This window comes from Nannospalax galili, unplaced genomic scaffold (assembly GCF_000622305.1).
Source record: "Nannospalax galili isolate Female #2095 unplaced genomic scaffold, S.galili_v1.0 scaffold18, whole genome shotgun sequence".
NCBI classification, from domain to species: domain Eukaryota; kingdom Metazoa; phylum Chordata; class Mammalia; order Rodentia; family Spalacidae; genus Nannospalax; species Nannospalax galili.
In genome coordinates, this window is record NW_008346548.1 from 10,729,545 (window position 1) to 10,735,973 (window position 6,429).

General features: G+C 39.4%; 1 protein-coding gene across 1 annotated transcript in view; it reads right to left on the minus strand.

The window, feature by feature from the left end:
• Positions 1–6,429, minus strand: part of Hacd2 (3-hydroxyacyl-CoA dehydratase 2) — a 125,615-nt gene that overhangs the window by 51,021 nt on the left and 68,165 nt on the right. The gene's annotated exons all lie outside the window — the stretch shown is intronic.

A 6,429-nucleotide genomic window follows, 5' to 3' on the forward strand; every position in this document is an offset into this window, starting at 1 on the left:
GAATTCATTCCAAAGCAATTGACATTGAGACGTTTTCACATGCATTTCTAATCTCTATATGCATGACTATCACTGGTCACAGTCGCCCAGTCATTACTACAACCTTTCTTCCTCCCTTAAAGTAACAATACTGTTAATGGAACCTAGGAATCTGAGTATTCTTCCTGAGCCTTTCAAAGTCAGTGACCAAGCACAGTATTTTTAAAAATATTTACAGCCCAAAACAAAACCATAATCTAACCTTTAAGCCAGGATACTGATGGTTCATTTTATAAGATGGGTTTCATAATTCATTACTACAACCTTTCTTCCTCCCTTAAAGTAACAATACTGTTAATGGAACCTAGGAATCTGAGTATTCTTCCTGAGCCTTTCAAAGTCAGTGACCAAGCACAGTATTTTTAAAAATATTTACAGCCCAAAACAAAACCATAATCTAACCTTTAAGCCAGGATACTGATGGTTCATTTTATAAGATGGGTTTCATAATGAATAAGCAACAATGGGCAGGAAATCAATCCTATTTGCATCTAATGAATGTTGAAAGTTCCTGAATATCAGACACATGGTTGAGTATCTCTTATCTACTTGAATATTTTGCTAACAAGCATAGCAAAATGAGAGTTTGTTATCTTTAAGACAAGTTCTTCTCACCTATTCATTGCAGACACTGGTATACTTATCACTCCTGTGTTCTCAATTTGTAACACTAAACATCTTTATTTTAAACAATTATCAAGTCAAGTTATACATTTTTGGCTTCGATTGTTGAAAAAATAATCCCTATCTAGACATGAACCATACCATTATATAGCATTCTCACTTGATAGCCCTGGTCTCCATCTCCTTGCCATGATAGTGGTCTCCATCTTGCCTCTGCCCTCATAAGTGCTGGGATTCCTTTAACTCTTTTTAAACTCAGTAATAAACCACTATTTGTAAACATTATTTTCTCTTTGTGACTTTACACTAGCATGGAACACTAGCATGTTTCTTAAAATTAAAATAAAAAAATGGAAGCAGATTTATGGTCATTCAAGTTAGCAACCCTTCTCTGATTCCCTCTGGCCTTAGTACTGCCAACACCTACACTCACGTACTTCCTAAACCTCTCATGTTGAACATTGGAAAGCCTATACTTGCCAGGAACCCTCATCCCAGCCACAGTTTCTTTGTCCACTTTATAAAACTAACTTCACCTTCAACAGTCATTGGACTATTCCCAAGAATTTCCATTCTTACAACCCTCTGGACCTCTGAACCCTTATAAACCTAAACAAACTACAACTTGCCAAAGTCAAAGTCATATACAAGTCAGATGGAGCTACAATTGTTACTACCGGTTTGGCTATGTCAGGAAATCATTTTATTTCTCACTAAGAGATGCTAAATGGATTTTTAAAAGAAATGTGGACTTTGAAGAGAGATAATTTTGTTCCCCAAAGCAAGTTGCATGGATATGTCAAGCCCAATGCTTGGCATTTAGAGGTACTCAATAATATATATTTTTATATTTATTTGGTTATTATTATTTTTTTGAAGCATACTTTCCCTGTAGCCCCAGCTAGCCTGGAACTCACTGAGTAGAACAGGTTGGCCTCAATATAGAGATCCACCTGCCTCTGCCTCTTGAGTGTTGGGATTAAAGGTGTGCACCATGACACCTGGCTTGAAAGAAAAATATAAATGCAGAGATAGAGAAATAAATAAAATAGACACTGAGAGTCCAAGCATACACCTTCACATTTATAATCACTTCATTTTTAACAGGTGCCAAGACAATTCAACAGAAAAATGATTGTCTTTTCAATAGATGATCCTGGTACAACTGGATATCAACATGTGGGGGGGGGGGAGAAATAAAAAGGACTGAGAGCACTTTCTCATCATACATAAGTTAGCTCAGGAGGGCTGGACAGATGGTTCAATGGTTAGGAATGCTTCCTGTTCTTCAAGAGGACCTGAGTTGGAATCTTAACATCTATATCTGGCAGCTTACAATTGTCTGTAACTCCAGCTCCAGGGGATCAGTTATGCTCTTCTGGACTCCGTGGGCACCCAAACATACTTGGCATAAACATACACACAGTCACACATATACACATTAAAAATTTTTTAAAAACTATAACTGAAGACCAGCCTGCAGTTCAGTGGCACAGCATTTGCCTAGCATATTATAAGGTCCTGGGTTTGAGTCACAGCAAAATGTATACACACTTACACACAAACTCAAGGTGGATCAAAGGCCGAAATGCAGGAGCTGAAACTTTAACGCTAATAGTAAAAAACAGGTGTAAATCTTGAGGCTCTGAAGTAGGCAATCATTTGTGAGATATAACACCAAGAAAAAAATAATTGGTACACACACACACACAAATCAATTGGGCTTCAAAAAAAATAAAACAAGAAAACTTGTGCGCTTCAAAGGATACCATCAAGAAAGGGAAGATCACCGACGTGTTATAGTTTAGAGCTGAGGCTTGGTCTCCAGTGTGGCAATGTCCAAAAGGTGAGACTTTGGGGAAGCGACTAGATCAGGATGCTATATCCTATTGAAAGTGTTCTGACCTCATCAATGGGTTAATCCACTGATCTATCTCTGTCATGATGCCCGCCACAGGCCCACAGCAATGCAGCCAACTGACCATGGAATGAAACTGTGAGTCAAAATCAATACTTTCTTTCAGGAATTTTATCACAGTGATGGAAAACTAACATGCCACAGATAAGAGGAAAATATCTGCAATCTTATCTGATATACAAAGAACAATTCCATAATAAAGACAACCAAATTAAAAACAAACAAGCAAGCAAACAACTTGAAAAGGCACATGAAAAGTTGCTGAACATCATTAATCATTGATGAGCTGCAAATCAAAACCAAATGAGACATACTTCATACCTACTAGCATTGGTATAATAAAAGATAGACAAGAGCTGGCAAGACTATGGAAAAATTGGAACTCTCATACATTGTTTTTGGCTTTGTAAAATGGTATAGGCACTGAGGAAAAACTGTTAGTGCCTTAAAATGTTAAATACTGAATTATTATAGCCCCATATATAAATGAAAATACATACTCCCCCAAACTCTTGTTTTATGTCTGTTCACAGTGGTATCCCTATGAGCCAAAAAGTGGAAACACTAAGTCTCTATCAACAGGCAAAAGGGTAAATACATTGTGGTATATCCTTAAAAGTGAAGATTAGAATAAAATAGAGTGGTATATGTGAATATATATTTTCTCAAAGAATAAATAAATGTAAGATGTATTATAGAAAGAAAAAAAGAAACAGAGTACTGATATATGCCACAATACTGGGCAATCTTTAAGACATTATGTTGAGTTGGGAAGAAATCAATGGCAAAAGGCCACAAAAATCTATAGAGCGGGAAAGAAGATCTGTGGTTACCTAGGGCTGGGAGGTTTGGGGAGAAATAGAAAGTGATTGTTAATGGATTTCTTTTTTGGGGTAATGAAAATGTTCTAAAATCGATTGTGGTAATGGTTGTACAACTCACTATACATTCTAAATGAGTGAATTATACCTGAATAAAGAGCTGTTAGTTTTTAAAAAGTGAGTGAAGTACAAAGCCTCATTACATAATTATGTAACACAGCCAGAGACGCTAATTAGTCAAACATTTAGTGAATAGTTAGTCAGGTAACACTTCAGATAAGTTAAAAAAAAAAAAAAAAAAGACTGAGAAGCAGATTTCCTCTGACTATCAAGGATTTGCTGCTGCTGCTTCCTTCTCCTCCTGCTGCTCTTCCTCCTCTTATTCAGAAATCAGCTTATTACACAAAGATCTGATTTTCCCCCTTAATTTTTGCCCTTTTTTCCACTAAAGCCCTAAAGCAAAGGGCTACATGGCTACGTTGCTCCTGTTTTCAGCAATGCTTCAGGACGCTGCTGTGTCTTTCTTAGTGAAGTCCAGGATCTGGACCTTAGAGTCACAAGTTAAAACCCTGAGTTTACCTGACTGGCCAACAAGACTTGAACTGTGGGAGCCTGAGTCATACTAACAAAACCATGGAAGAGTTGGTAATAACCCATCCATTTATGCACCTAATATGGCACAGACTTCTAATAACCAAAGACAAGGATTTTACAGACCCTCATCCAGGGGTACTTTTTTCCTGATGTCAAAACCTGAATGCATAGAAAGTGTGACTTTAAAGCATACATATATAACCAGGCTGGCCTTGAACTCATAGAGATCCGCCTGCCTCTGCCTCCCAAGGGCTGGGACTACAGGCGTGAGCCACCACGCCCAGCTATGCATATTTTTTTTTATATTTAGAAGCTTCTTAAAATATATGCATATACAGGGACTGGACAGATGGCTCAGCAGTTAAGAGCACTGGTTGTTCTTGCAGAGGACCTGGGTTTGATTCCCAGCACCCACACGGTGGCTAGCAACTGTCCGTAACTCTAGCTCCAGGGGAATCTGATGCCTTCTTCTGACCTCTGTGGGCATGGCAGGACACGAGTGCACTTACATCACATGTAGGCAATACACTCATACACACACACACACACACATACACACACACACACGTACATAATCTAAAAAGAGTTTAAATGGAGTTATCCTCTAATGGAGGACAATGCATCTACTAGACACCACAGATAAGTAAATAAAAAATCCAATGCCAGGAATAACCCCTCTATTGGGATTTTTTATCAGGGAGATCATAGAGACCTTCAAACAATACTGGTTATTGCCATTACTCTTGATTACCTGCCAGAACTTGATGGCCTTATTGCTGAAGACATACATGAGTCACATATCAAACAAGGAGAAATCAAGCTAGCACAGATGTCAAAGTTTCATCTCTACTGCCTAGCTTAAACAGTGCTGGAAGATGCTATGCATGTTATCAGAAAAGAAATCAACTTTATTCAGCTCCAAACTCTGAGAGCTACAATAACAATTGATTTGGCCAGATACACCCACTGGTGCAACATTGACATGAATATTAAAGGAGTAACCAACCACTTCCTGTTTGGATTTAAGGCCTGCTTCACAAGATGGAGTCCATACCTGGCACTGTTGCCAGAGCCAAGAACCTATGGCTAGACAAGTCACAAGTCATAATGGAGAATCTATTACTATTATTCTGCTAAATAGACACAATAGTTAACTGAGTCCTAATGACTTACTGTCATACCCAATAGATTAATGCATCTCTTAACTCTCATCAGAGAAGCTTCTTTTGTCATGTAGCAATGAATACTGAGACCCTACAACTGGCTAACGTACAGAGAAAAAGACTAGGGAATGCTCAGCACTAAATGGGGCACCTATATCACATCAACTCCTCCCAAGCCTCAGGGATCATTGCAAAAAAGGAGACAGCAAGACTGTAAGAGCAAGAGATGGTGGATAACATCAGGAAAGCAGTGTTTCCAGACAGAAGGGCTGTTGCACAAGGAACAAACTCACTAAAATTGTGACTGCAGCTGGGCATGGTGGCACACACCTTTAATCCTAGCACTTGGGAGGCAGAGGCAGGAGGATCTCTGTGAGTTCAAGGCCAGCCTGGTCTACATAGTGAGTTCCAGGACAGCTGGAGCTACAGGAGACCCTGTCCCAAAAAAAAAAAAAAAAAAAAAAAAATGTGACCGCATGCACATGACCTACGCAAGTGCAAGCCAGCATGGAGTGGGGAGGTGGGCAAGAAACCCCAAGTTGAGAAACTACCAGCAACTAATAGCTGCTGGGAGAGAGAGAGTCAGTTTTCCTTAAGGGTATAGCCTGGGTAGGTTGACCAGGTTCTAGGGGAGGGACCCACACCCAAGAGCATTTGGGAACACAAATTAGATTCCATAGATTTGAGAGAGAGAGAGAGAGAGAGAGAGAGAGAGAGAGAGAGAGAGAAAGAGAGAGAGAGAGAGAGAATGGTGGCACACACCTTTAATCCCAGCACTCAGGAGCTGATGGATCTTTATGAGTCTGAGGCCAGTCAGAAAGCGACATGAAGTTGAGAGGTGGGGAGGGGGGGAGAATGGAGATGGGAGAGGGAATCTGAATCGGATCAAAATAACACTGTATGAAATTCTCAAAGAATCAATAAAAATGAATAATAAAAATGTATTGTCACTGTATGTGTATGATGTGTGTGTGGGATATGCGTGTGTGTGTGTGTGTGTGCGTGCGTGCGCGCACAAGCACCTGTGCATACACAACAGCTTGCATGTGGAGGTTAGAAAACAACTTGGTGGAGTTACTTCTCTCCTTCCATGTGGGTTCTGGGGATCAAACTCAGGTCATATGCTTGTATGGCTTTACCTGCTAAGCTATCTTGCCAGACCTCTAAGCACATTTTAAAATACACATCAACATCTGTTGTGCTTTTTTATACATTGTTTTCTCATATTCTTCAAAGCATCTGAGTGCTGCTACTCCTTTGAGTGAATATA